Source organism: Micrasema longulum, unplaced genomic scaffold (genome assembly GCF_059751315.1).
Source record: "Micrasema longulum isolate JH-2025_06_02 unplaced genomic scaffold, ASM5975131v1 h1tg000074l, whole genome shotgun sequence".
NCBI classification, from domain to species: domain Eukaryota; kingdom Metazoa; phylum Arthropoda; class Insecta; order Trichoptera; family Brachycentridae; genus Micrasema; species Micrasema longulum.
The window spans coordinates 158,454-172,104 of record NW_028277281.1 but is presented as its reverse complement, the minus strand read 5'-3'; positions in this window follow the sequence as shown (position 1 = coordinate 172,104).

Here is a 13,651-nt window from a genome sequence, read left to right as displayed (position 1 = left end):
AAATTGCATTGTAGTTTTGGCAAATACGCATTTCATAGATACATATTTTTATTTCTATTTTTTTTGTTGATAATATATGCTTGCTTGTTTATTAGTTTAACTTAAAAATGTCTTTCTTGCTTACCGTAACACTTAATTTATTGTTCGCTTTACAGAATTTATTTCATAAGCTTATATCTTTGCATTTTTTGTTTATATGCTTACTGTTTTTTCGTGCATATCTTTGTTATTATTGTTTTTTTTTTTTTACTTGTAAAACTTTTTATTATATCCTTTTTAACTAATTTCACATATTTTTTTCTGTATATTCTGTGTTTATTATTTAGTCTGTTAGCATGTATTTCATTTTTATTTTTTGTAAATGCCTTTTGGGCGTTAATGAACAAAATAAATTAAAAAACCAAATAAATAAGGGAGCTATCTGGTAGTTGAGGAGTTGATCTCCAGACTTCAAAGCAAGTAGTTTGTACCACCACTGTCCCAGAAAAGGAAGTGATATTGGAGCTGAGACACATATCTCGGCCTTCTGAAACTGATGCACGACCTTTTATATTGTAGCGAGGGTGATTTTCATCGAGGTTTGGCGGGGGATGAGGCGTGCAGGGGTAGCCGGTCAGCTGTGATATTAGAAGAGTAATGTTGTAAAACCGAGACAACGCCACATCGGGAAAAATTCTAGGTACACGCTTCGGGTGCACCTTGCATCTTAAATCATTTTATTATATTTTAAGCAAATAATTTAGGTTATTTTTTTAAATCAAAACTTAAAAGAACTTTTATTAACTACTCAACTTTTTTTTAATTAATTTATTGTATCAAATAAGTTTAAATATTTAATAACAGAGAATCTATATAAAACTAGTGAATAGAAAATGAAAACGGAATGTTCTTGGTTTAGGATAGTCTCTAAAAAAAATTATCTAAAAAATACTACATACATCCAGTTAAAGTTTTTCACAAATATAATGAGAGAACGCGTTACACAGTAAAGAGAAAAATAATATATTATTTAAGACATGAGAAAAAAAGAGCTTGTAAGAAGGATGTGGGATGAGGAAATATAGTGGAGGAGTGGAGGAGAGGGATTTGCATAATATAGTTGACCAATTCAAAATTTTGATATTATAATAAAATAAAAATAAACTTATTACACACTGACAAATGTTTCATTTTACTTTGTTTCAAAAAGTTGTTTTTTGAAGTCACAAAATTTTATATGAAAAATATCTAAATGGGGACAAAGTTAATTAAATTTGGAGCAGCTACGATAAATAAACGAGTTTTGAACATAATTTTTTTGGGCAGTGAATTATAAAAAAAAATAACTTGTCGTGTTGACTTTACGGGACAATTGATTGAAATACGCTCCAAGAGATATGGACTATCAATAAAATTGTTTAAAATTTTGAAGAGGAAAGACAGATCAGAAATGCTTCTACGTTTAGGAAGGGAAGTTAAACTATGAAAGGAAGAAGAGTCTTCATACGAGTCAAAATATTCGATTTCCCACATATTTGTCTAAGAGATTGTATTCCAACCGCGTTCACTCGGCTATCATCCTTCCTCGGCTAGTTCCATGTTTCACTTCCATACACTGCCAGTTTAGCTTTGATTGACCTATTTTTATTAGCAATTATTCTGCTTCGTGCGCCGTTCATTTAGTTGCCCGCATTCCCTCTCCTTTCAACATATTTTTCTACTCTTCCATCTCTTGAAAACATGCCTTCCAGATACACATTTTTTTTACTTGTTTAAGACATTCGTTGTTTAAATTTATTATGCAATCAGTAACCTCACTTCCCCTTTCAAATACCATCACTTTTGACTTACTTTCGTTCATCACCAATTCGCTCTCCAGGCATACATCATAAGAACATTCTAGAGACTATGTATTGCAAATCCTCCTTGCTGCTTGCTAAAAGCATCTTTAGCGTACAACCAGCAGCTTACTGAAACATTATCCATTTTTGCTCCAACACCTATCATTCATACAGTTTTCCATGTATAGAATAAACAATCATGGAGACATTACACATCCCTGTTTTATGCCTTTTGAGATAACAAACCACGAAGTGAATCCCCCATTAAATCTACAATATAAATATTTTTTAAAAATTAATAATTCAAAAAATAAAATTAATTTTATTAAATAAACACATATAGTAAGATAATATTTTTTTTAAAATAAATTTTGTAGATGGATATCAGTTTGAAACCCATTGTTTATAAAAAATTAAACTTAATTAATTTCTTGTTTAAAAGATGAAAAACATTAAAAGTACAAAAAAATAAAAAATTCTGTGGCAACACTATAGACGTCACACGCGACGTCGCCCGCCAGGTCCGAGCGACGGACTCCAAGAGAAGCGTTTTGGCTGTGTTCGGTGACACACGTTTTTTAGACAAAAACTTGATTTAATTTTAATTGTTACGATTTCATACTTTTTCTCAACTGCTTTATTTTACGTTTTACAAATTAGATTCCTTGAGTTATTTTAAGTATTTCCATTCTCTATTATATTAAGATTTCTTAAGTTTATATATTGTATCTTTCGTATTAATAAAAGATAATAAAACTGTAAGCACAATCTTTTACTCTATCTGTGCATTATACATACCATGTTAGTCTGAAGATTTATCCAAAACGAGCGTGAAGTAAAAAACGTTCTCACGAGACGATTTTTACGGAACGATATCAACGCGGATAAATATTTAGCAATTTATGTGGAACCTACTAGGCAGTTGACATTACCCCTACGTTTAGTAGGTAACAAACACCACCATAATTCCTTTAGTACACGCAGAAATAAAAAATGTATTTTATATGCGAAGGAATTCATTCAGGTTTGAAAAGGTAAAAACGTATTCATAATATCGCTCACCACTTTTGAGTTCTTAGGTAATCCTTTTTATATTTTAGGCTATTGTAATTCAAGTGTTAAAATATATAAAAAATACATATTAAAGAAGATACTCTATTTTTAGTATATTGTCAAGTAGGTACGTTCAAGAATCCATATTTTAACGTTCTTATTAGAAAATGTTACTAGAGAGAGAAGACATGTTTACTCTATCTCGTTGTTTTTCCTATGGTATCTACAAGAGCTATGAGTCACAGAGGCGAACTACAGGGTGCCTGAAACAAAACTTCCATCTATTTTGTTTTTAAATCACTATACTTGGACTTGGAAAAACAGGGATGAAAGTGGGCTGAATGCTGTCTGAATGCGATCTCTCAGGCGAATGTGTGGTAAAACTATGTACGATAGATGCACAAATGTTGAGATCCGTACATTCTGTAAGACTGAGACAAGCACTATCGACAAAATCAAGAAAGGAGCTCGCACTGGTTTGGACATGTAGAGCAAATGGATAGCGAAAGAACGGCTAAGAATATTTACAATGCGAATGTTGATGGATGCAGAAATAGAGGAAGACGGAGAAAGACATGGCATGACCAAATCCAACAAATACTTGAAGATGGACATGTTAAAAGTCGGAATAAGCGGCGCGCGTGCATGAGAAGATGTATGAATGTAGAGGAAGCGAGATCTGTATGCCAAGAGTGATGTAGCGTTCTATCCGGCGTTGTTGTTGTTGTTGTTGTAAATCACTATACTGTTTTCGGCATGCATATAGCATACGGGTAAATGTAGGCAGAATGGTGAATGTAACACATTGTGGAAAGCGGACATATAAACTAGCCAGTGATAGACTTTAAGCCCAGTGCTGCGATTATGAACGCTTTCTTCATATGTACATATCGAGACGGTACACTTAACCCGCGCATAGTTATGAACCCACTTGTAAAAGAACGGCACCTTTCTTCTCAGAATTTCCCCTTAGCTTTGCTAAACGCTGTATAAAACAAAATACGCAGCAGCGTTGGGAGGATCATTACCGCGCTTCTTCTACAGGTAAAATCACTAAAATGTTTTCCCCAACGCTGGCTGATGCAGCAAACTTTGTACTTTCGAAACGACCCAAATTTTTACCGGACACGGAGCTATGAGAAGTTACCAACATATGTTTAAATTAAGAAATGATGACTATTGTCAATGCGATGGTATTTCTTCACAGAGTATCGAACATCTGTTATTTCAGTGCCCATTTTTCAGTTTGCAACGCCATAATCTTGAAGCAGAATGCAGGAAAGATGGAATATCCTTAACGGATATCCACACTGTAGTTAAAAGTGGTTATCACGCGCCATCGTTCTTGAACTTTGCAACAATGGTGATTGGACTCATAAAGGTAATAAATCAAAATCAGTGATCGAACATCCCATTTCCAAGACAAACAAAAACGATTTTTTCCGAGTACCTTAGCCTTGTATATGACACTTAAGACTACTAAATACAGAGGTCCAAATATATATTTTTTTTAAATTAAAAAAAAACCCCGGTCTGCCATACATATAGTTTGTTTCAGTTTCAAAAATACGTTTTTATTAAAGTGATATTGCATGTTTTCATTAGTTTTGAGATGTTATAAACGAAATTAATAAAGCATAAATAAATAAATACATTTATTTTAGTTGACCCGGTACTTCCTGAAAACAGAATTTCCTTCTCGGGCTGAAATTTCCACTGTTATTTGATTCATACTGAAATCGCGACCACAACGCGCGAACGAATTGTCCGAACATAGCAATTTTCCAAAGTGACTCAGAATCTCCTATCCGTCACATTGTGTCTAGTCAGCTGGGAAATGCTGGAAAACTGCTCGGGCAAAATGTACGGAAAGCGAGCTTATATAAGGGCTGGTGGTTTCAGGAAATTGCCAGTATGAATGAAGACGCATCTTGTACAAGTTTCCAATTGAAAAGAGTGTTTAAATAATTTATTTGCGAGTTTTATAAGAACTAAACCTGTTTGTGAAATAAAGTGAATAAATTATTATTTTAATATATTACAACATATTTGAAGGACACTATATAGAAGAAAAAATACAAGTCTAGGCATTACAAGTCTTATTTTTTATTTCTTTCATTTATAAATTTTATTGCAAAAAAATAATAAACATACTTAATAACAGGGAATCTATATGAAACCAATTAATGTCAAATGAAAACGGAGTGTTCTCTGTTTATGATAGTCTCCATCTAACATGACACAGCCTGTTCTAAGATCACTTTAAACACTGTGTATCATTCACCACTCGCTTATATTTGAACATCTACGTTCCTTCTGTTGATTTTTGTGAAGTAAAAGAGCTGAAACCTTTATCGATGCGGGTCAGATTCTGACTAAATTATTTCACCTACATACTAGGCAACGCCTGAAAATATTTTTTAATTTTACAATATATTCTTGGACCTATTTTTTTATCAATAATATTTTGAGTTTGTCCAAATTTTTGTAGACAGGAACTGGATTTAACTCTTGTGAGTTATTAATATTTACATATTACAACAGAGATGAAGGACAGTAATTATTAACACGAAGAACCAATAATTATTTATTATAAAGTTGTGCTCACATGTTGCTATGATATAAAAATTATCCCAAAAAAATGTTTACCTAACACGGCACCAATGAAGAAGTTCAGTGATACGGGAAAATTTAAATAAAAATGTTTTCTTACTCTCGGTAAAAAATAGAGCCTTTAGTTACGCGGCGAAGTTTATCGAAAATGTATTCAAAAATTTAAAAAAAATGTTTTTTAAAGGAAATATTTTGAAACGTCACAGGTTCATGTGAACACGTGTTTACAATCACCAATCAATTATGGCGTCGTTATGTTGTCGTGAAAGACTTCCGGTTTTCGGGATTGCCCTGATTTTAGACGTTTAGCGTATTTTAAGGTTTATCGGAAATAATTATTTATTTTAATTGTGGTTCAATTTTTTGATATCGGAAAAACTCACCGACTTGAATTTGTACGTCGCGGGCGCGAAAATTTTATTTTCGAAGTTTGGGTGGAGATTTTCAAAACTACAAAACTTAAAAAAATCATCATCATCATTCTCTCTTCATACCTAATGGTGCATGGGGCACTGGATTGGTACACCAATCGCAGCATATCTCGATCAATTTGTGATCAACATGAAGGTAGAGAGATTAGTCTTACGCTTTAGGTACCAGTCCAGGGACTATGAAATATTCTAGTGTAAAAATACCCTTTTAAATAAATATTTCATATTAACCATGCCGGGAATCGAACCCGAGACCTCTTCCGAGATCAAGATACGCTGCGATTGGTGTGCCGATGCAGTGCCCTATGCACCATTAGGTGCGGAAAGGGAATAGTAATATAATATATTGTTTTTTTTTTCTACCGATTGGTTTCATAGCTACACAAGCTTCTTTATCAATGTATATTTGTTACTTAGTTAATTAGACCTTGACAAAGAAATTGTTTAGCTTTGAAACCGGTGTGTAGAAAAAATAAGTGCTTAAAAGTTGTTTTATAAAGATTTTATTTACAGATTATTCGTATAAGTTTTTGCTATAATTTTGTGAATTTGGAGAGTGGAGTGGGGTGTGGTATGTGGAGTGTGGCGTGTGGAGTGTGAAGTGTGTAGTGGGGAGTGTGGTATGTGGAGTGTGGCGTGTGAAGTGTGGAGCGTGGAGCGTGGAGCGTGGAGCGTGGGGCGTGGAGCGTGGAGCGTGGAGCGTGGAGCGTGGAGCGTGGAGCGTGGGGCGTGGAGCGTGGAGCGTGGAGCGTGGAGCGTGGAGCGTGGAGCGTGGAGCGTGGAGCGTGGAGCGTGGAGCGTGGAGCGTGGAGCGTGGAGCGTGGAGCGTGGAGCGTGGAGCGTGGAGCGTGGAGCGTGGAGCGTGGAGCGTGGAGTGTGGAGTGCTTTGATTAATCTTATTTGTAAGTTGTTTGAAATAAGATTCTCAATTCATTAATTTGGTTGCAGGGTCTTGTTTCTTTTGAACTAATTAAATGGAATAGAAAATAAAATAGTGAACAAATAAAGTGATCAAAATGTACAAATCATTAGTGTTTTTCAAGAAGAAAGTGTTCTAAAACAAGTGTTGACAGAAAAACAAAATGTGTGATAAAATGGGTAGTCCAAAACATTCTTGTTTCCTTGCCATGTCGTCATCTGTGGCAAATTTGGACTGGGATTCTCCTTCTGCAAAAACTGGCACTGTCAAAAGAAGACCAAATTCTTGCGGAGACGCACTTTCTTGCCATCAAATAATCAATCTTGATGTTATAGAAGATTGTAAGTCCAAGGATAGAAAGGCGTCGCTTGATGCAAACGGTGTACAAATGACCAGTGAGAGAAGCAATGAAATCGAAGATGAAAAAAATAAAAAAGGTAATGCACAAATTGATGACGCTATAAAGGTAAAAATTGACTGTAAGTCGGTTGTTGATGATGAAGTTTTACAAATTGAAATTTCTGAGTCCAATTGTAAAATTGTAGAAAATCCTATATATAAAAACGTCGTTTCTAAACCAACATCACTGTTTTGTTCTGAATCGCTGGAAAAAGACCACAAATTTCTAATTGATAAGAGTGGAAGAGTATACCCTGAAACAGCAACACTATTTACACCAGATTCATTAAATACTGAAATAATTATTACAAATCAAAAAAAGACAGCTGACATACGTAAAAATTCCCGCGATGGAAGTGTGTTGATAAACAAATTTTCAAGTAATAAAATAAATGGCACTAATAGTGAATCTAAAGATGAAGCAGCAGTAAAGGCTGTAATCAAAGAAACAAAACTTAAAATTCCAAAACTTAGACTTAGTTTTTCACCAGCTAGAACAAAAGAGCTAACAAAATCAAATATGTTTGTCAAAGGAACAAAGGAATCAAAAAGCAGTATTATGTCTCTACTTAAGGATAAGTCTGAAGATACTAAAAGTAACGAATATGTCAAAATCCAATATGGAGTCAAGAACGACAGAAAGAAATATGGTGTCATTTCTAAAATTCCATCGAGGCTTCCAAAAACTCCAGTTGATTCGGAAAATAGATTTCTGCATTTAAGTCCAAATAAGAAGTACACTGTAACTTCACAACACGGTGTACGTTTTGATAAAGACAACTATGTAATTTATGATCCAGATTCTGGATTTGATGCCCGGAATGATAAAACACCTATAAACGTCATCAAAACTGATGTACCAGATCATTCTGTGTATTTTGAAAACATATCTGATACTGACAGTGGTATAATAAGTCCTATGTCACCATTTGACAGTGGAAGCGATATTGACAGAAGAAATTCGAAAATATCTCCTTTGTATGCAAGAGTAAGGGTACCGTACACGATAAGTGATTATGAAAATATTTTTGGTGGATTTGTGAGTGAGGAAAATGAACCAAGGATTACCGGTATTGGAGAACTACAAGACAAGGTTGCAGAGCAAGAAAAGGTAAGACACCTTCAACTCCATTTTCATTAGAGTATGGTTCTTGTATGACGAATATTTTTCAAACTTTTAAAACGATTGTCCAAGACAAACGTTATATTTCGGACCTTGCCTCAGTAATAATGCGCCAAGCTATAGAGGAGCCCAAACGTAGGAAAACCATTCTATGACTATTGGGTATTAAGTTAGCTACAGTTCGCAGCAAAACAATAGGCCGTACTCAGATCGAGAATCGCCAAATGAATATTCATTTGCATTGTAAATATTGTTAAATATGTACCGATGTATTTATTATTGCAGGGTTATTCCAATTTATTTTTCTATAATTTGCCTATATTTATTTTTTAAAACTGAAAAAACATGTGTGTGTTCATTTTTTATTTATTTATTCATTTTTTTCACAATATACTTATGTTACATTTATTGATACATAAATCCCAACTCCATGAAACCAAAGTCCTCTGTTGAGTTTGTTTTTTTGTCCGTCACATCTCCGAAATGGTGAGTCGTAGCGACCTGAAATTTAGACACATCATTTAAGATGCGATTTCAAGGTTAACATTGCTATTTTCGAGTAAAATTTGAATCGACCTCTACTCGATAAAACTTTTTATGGATGCCTAGTACGGCCTCAACATATTGCCCGTAATCAACTTTCATTATCAACAGTAAACATACTTTAATTCACACATTTATCTCCCAAATTGAGAAAAAATAGTATCTTAAGTAGATATGTCGATATAAAGAAAGTTTTTAAGCAGCACAATACATGGGTCGAAACAATAAATGCCAAAAATCAATGTAAATCATGGAAAAATATTCGAAATCAATTACCTGTGAAAACTGACTCCTTTAACACCTTTGACACTCCTACTGCTGCAACCAAACATACTGCAATTCACCATAGTCGATTTTTATTTATTATAACGTAAATATCCAAGTTATTTACAAACAAAGCAAAGCACAGCTACAAAAGCATCCGATTGAACCGTTATGTTTATGTTGTCATACAAAAAAAAATGGCCACCAATTGTTTGCTAACCAACAAACCAACTTCGCTTGCGTTCTATAAAACATGGTGATAGGGTTTCTCTATAGGTTCACGCATTATTACTCTGAGGACCTTGCAATGTGAAATAAATATGTTTTTATCGGAGATTGGATAAAAAATAGGACAAGAATTTTCTTTTATCGTTTTCTTTGATTATATACATTTACAATTTTTTTATGAAATCGAGTAACTGTAAATAACAAACAGATTAATAAAACATACATTTACCTACATACGTCACATCTATTATGAAATAATTAAAAAAAAGCCTACCCTGCCTTGACGCGCCCGTTTCTGTGATGTAAGCGGCGTTGGAAATTGTACTTAAATAATTTATATCTTGGCAACTGCTATGAATATTTATTACTAAGATTGTTGTGTAATCTTTAAGTAAAAATTAATACATTAAAAAATATATGGCACATTTTTTATTTTTTTATTTGAAAATTTATTTATAATTTAACCCTTACTGATTATTACATTCATTTTACAAAAATAATAAATACATTTTTTATTCATACTCTGTTGTTCAAAATAATATATTTCGCATCTTTTGAAAAGTTTGTCGGAGTCTTTTGTTTAGTTTTGTCTGGTAGTTTATTGTATAATTTCAGTCCTTGGTTTATTAGTCTCGACTGTCCTTGTCTTGTTTTAGAAAGTTGGATATGATATTTTTCTGATATTCTCGTATTATGTCCACGTTGACTACAATTTTTTACAAGTTTTAGTTCTTCGTCTAAAATTACATTAGTGGCTAATTTATGAAAAAAATTTAATGATTCTAGTTGAAAGAGTTATATTTAATTGCAAAGTTTGTTTAAAAAGTTCACTAGTTGCAGTTAGATAGGGAAGGTCATATACTAACTTTAATATTTTATTTTGTTGTCTTTGTAGTCTGTTTATGTCATTTTGATATCCTGTTCCCCATAGTAGTTACGTATAACATATTTTAGTTTTTACATAGGCTTCATACATTAGATATTTGTTTTTTTTTTAATACTCAATAAAGTCGCCACTTTACTAATTAAATTGTTGATATGAATTTTCCATGTCAATTGTCTATCTATCGTTAGTCCTAAATATTTAACATGTTCAATTTCAGTTAGTCGTTCATCATTTATGTGAGCATTTATTTTATGTAATTTTTTTCGAGATTCTTAATTAATTATTAAAAAACACTAAAGCACAGAATTATTGAAAAGTGTGTGAATAAGAATTAAAAATAACATGTATTGTAACTAAATAATACAAATTAAAATAGTATGAAAAGGGTTGAAAAATTACAAAATATACACAATACAGGCTAAAAAGGTATGGAAATGAATTCGAAGTTATCTATACATAATGTAATCTGTAAAAGAAAAAATATATAATTTTTTTTAAATTATTACATGAAGTTAGAGTGTCCGTACTTATTGGTTAAAGATATACTTTAATAATATTTTCAAATTTTGAAATTAATGAGTAACTGAATTTGTATAAAATATTCACATTTTTTATAAGTACCACTAGTTTCATTGGTACATTTTGAATTAAAAAATATAATTGAAACTTACAAACGATTTTCAAGGTAGCCACGTGTGCCCTATTATATATTTCTACATGACTTCAGCATTGACCTAGGTTTATTGTATTACACATGTTTTAGTACCTGCGTTAGTCATACATAAGTCATAAGTCATAATGCGATCCGGGAAGAGTGGTCTAATGGCAACAGAAAAACGTGTCTGGAATCCAAATGACGTCATCGACCTTTGAACGACACAGGCGGATAAATATAATACCATATTACACCATTAATTCGTTGTTTATTTACGATTCCAGTAGCTCAACCACAAATAACTATCGACGTGCTTAAAAACATGCTAAGCATTTGAGCAATTACAATGAACAATAATGAACATGCTTATCGCCGTATCTTTTACAAAATATTGGTTTCCTCAATATCAATATAGTGTAAAGTTTCTACAAACCAAGTTTTGTAAAATTTCCATTGAAAATAAGCGTAAAAATAGAATTTTTCAATTAAAAATTATAAAAGCGCCATCCATGAATAATTAGTTTCATATTTTCGTTAAAATCACCTTAAAAACTGCCATTTTACAAAACGTAACCCATTACTGACTAATATCCATGTGCGAGAAAAGAATCTCGGAGTTCTTTGGACATATTTCCTGAAGGAACTCTGATAGTTTGGAGAAAACTATCCTCCTGGGAAGTGTCGAAGGGACAAGGTCGCGTGGACGACAGCCGACAAGATGGAGCGGAGCGGCTTGGTCGCTAAATTACCAGAACTATCAAGACAGACAGACATCCACAGACATGAGATGTGAATTCAAGAGACCGTATTCTACTAAAAAGACCTTATTTTATCTTTTAAAAATCGACCCTCAATGCTCGAGCTAGAGGTGGTCGAAAGGGGTGGGCAGTCGGTTTCTCGCTGTAAATTATATAGGGGTAATTTTCCGTTCCAGTGAATATTCTGTCACCCCGAGTCTACGAAGGCTCTATTAAACTGAATCTCTCATTTCGGGGCGTGCGAAGCCTTGTGAACCGGAAATATTGCCGCATTTATTTGCACTTTTTTCTCTCACGCTCATAGCAGCCCTTAATCAAAATTGGATATACGGATTTCATGAATTTTAACCACAAATTAAATGATGATTTAAGTGACACTCTACAAACAGTGATTTTAACATTTTTAACAATATTTAAGTATTTACTGTTTTATACATATTTTTTAATAAATTTTTTGAGCATATCCAAATGCTCTTAGACAGGCTGGCTTTCTTCCCTAGGGAGTTATTAAAATCTAAATTTGTTGCAACAGATGAAAAACATTTAGAGAAGGGAATATGGAAGTCTAGGTATTTACTGGGCTTATGGCTTGTCATTGGCTGGTTTAAGTGGCCACATTATATACTGTGTAACATTCACCATTCTGACTATGTTTAAACATACACATTTCCTCAACTCTTCCATCTGTTGCCTTTTGTGAAGTAAAAAAGCTGAAACCTTTATCTTGTGGGTGAGATTCATACGAATGAACCAATTCAGCTTTTTCGCAAATGCAATATATCATCAATATTTTGAGTTTGTCCAAATTTTTGTAGACAGGACTGGATTCAACTCCCTGGGGAGCTGTTTATATTAACATTTTGTTGATAAATTACCTGGTCCATGAAGAAGTATAGAAATTGAAAAAATAATATTTCAGGCGTTGCCTAGTATGTAGGTGAAATAATTCAATTGGATGAATCTCACCCGCATAAATAAAGGTTTCAGCTCTTTAACTTCACAAACATCAACTGATGAAAGAATTGAAGGAATATAGATGTTCAAATATAGGCAGAATGGTGAATGTTACACAGTGTGTAAAGTGGCCACTTAAACCAGCCATTGACAGGTCATAAGCCCTGTAGATGCCTAGACTTCTATATTACCTTTTCTTAAATGTTCTCCATCTCTGTTGTAATATGTTAATTATCAATTATACTTGAGTCAGATTTGCACTCTCGTCTGATTTCACCTAACCCTGTCATACATTGATTTAATTTTTTTTTTTTTATTTATTAAGGAAAAACAACAGTTGTAGTATAAGAATACAAAATATAAAAAAATAGTACATACATCCAGTTAAAGTTTTTCACAAATATAATGAGAGAACACGTTACACAGTAAAGAGAAAAATAATATTTTTTTTTATTTTTTATTTAACTTTTTGTACATAATGATTATTTGTACATTGGCGGGCTTATTGCCAAATGGCAATTTCCTCCAACCAACCAATAAAATAAAAGTTTTATTTTTATAATTCAAGTTACAGAACATATTCAATAGAAAAAAAAGATTAAAAATTTAAAGATATATAAAAATAGAAATAAACGTATTTGTTTATAAATTACCTTAAATCGAAACTATTACTCAATGGGAAAAAGGAAAAAAGAGGAAAGAGGAAAGAGGAAAAAGGAAAGGAGGAGAGATTAAGGAAGAGAAAGGAGATGTTTCTTCAGACGTGATTTAAACAGAGATAATGTAGTAACATCTTTGATGGTGGATGGGAGATGATTCCACAGTCGAGCCGCATGGACACTATATGAGTTAGAGAAGAAAGAGGAATTGTGTATGGGTATTAAGAGAGTGCCTTGAGAATGAGAACGAAGAGGTAAACCATGAACTGATAAGCGTTGAAATTTTTCAGACAGGTATATAGGAGCGTTAGGACTATGAAGTACATTGAACAGAAGTGAGAGGGAG